The sequence below is a fragment of the Lutra lutra genome, chromosome 9, assembly GCF_902655055.1.
Source record: "Lutra lutra chromosome 9, mLutLut1.2, whole genome shotgun sequence".
NCBI classification, from domain to species: domain Eukaryota; kingdom Metazoa; phylum Chordata; class Mammalia; order Carnivora; family Mustelidae; genus Lutra; species Lutra lutra.
The window spans coordinates 80,146,578-80,147,473 of record NC_062286.1 but is presented as its reverse complement, the minus strand read 5'-3'; the positions used below and the strand labels follow the sequence as shown (position 1 = coordinate 80,147,473).

Sequence of the window (896 nt, the reverse complement as noted above, 5' to 3'; positions counted from 1 at the left end):
TAAACGAGGCCAAGAGTGCCTGACAGACAGGGCTGTTGTGAGGATGATAGGAGATGAAATACAGAAAGTTCTAGAACACCACTTGGCCTATCATGGATCTCTCAGGGCCCTTTATACCGACTTGACTCCTGGGTCCCACCTGATGACCAAAGGTGTCCCTGAGCCTCCCTCACCACAGAGTGTGGGCAGGCCTGCCAGAATAGTTAAGAGTATTTACTTTTTTAGGTGAGAAAATGAAGGGTTAGAGAGTTTAAATGGCGTGCTCCCTTCAGCAGCACACAGACTAAAATTGGAACCATACAGAGAAAGCATGGCCCTTGCACAAGGATGACATGCAAATTCGTGAAGTGGTCCATATATATATATATTTTTAAAGGCAGTTTAAGTGTCAGAGCAGCAGACGTTCTTGACTGCTCTGACATATGGCACCCTCTGGCCCCGCTTTGCCTCAGTGCCTCAGGGTCCTCAATGCGAAATGGAGCTAATTGTCTCCATCAGTCTCCACTGCTGAGGGGTTACTGGATAATCAAACGAAAGGCTCTGAAAAAGGCCACGGAAAAATCCAGAGCCAAGGTAGCGTCCCCATGGGTGGCTCAGTTCACTCCTCCCTCAGCCTGGACACAGACGAGGCCTTGTGTTAGGTCTGCGAGGCTCCCTGACTCCTCACCCCTGCTCCCCAGGAGAATCACGCAGAGACTCTGAAGGCCCCTTGTGCCTGCTGCTCGCTGGGCAAGAGGCCCAGGGCTTGGCGGAAGCCCCAGGAGGCAGAGCCCGGAGGTGAACCGCACTCAGATCCCACTGTGTTCAGCTTAGAGCAGCTTCTGAAGTCTCAGAGAGCCAAGGTGAGGAGGAATGTGGGGTCACCCTGGCCTCCCCCATTTCATAGATGTGGAAGC

General features: G+C 52.5%; 1 non-coding gene across 1 annotated transcript; it reads left to right on the top strand.

The window, feature by feature from the left end:
• The first annotated feature begins 259 nt into the window (after positions 1-259).
• Positions 260-362, top strand: LOC125110136 (U6 spliceosomal RNA). The gene has a single exon (XR_007130467.1). It is a non-coding gene; the product is annotated as a U6 spliceosomal RNA (small nuclear RNA).
• The last annotated feature ends 534 nt before the right edge of the window (positions 363-896 follow it).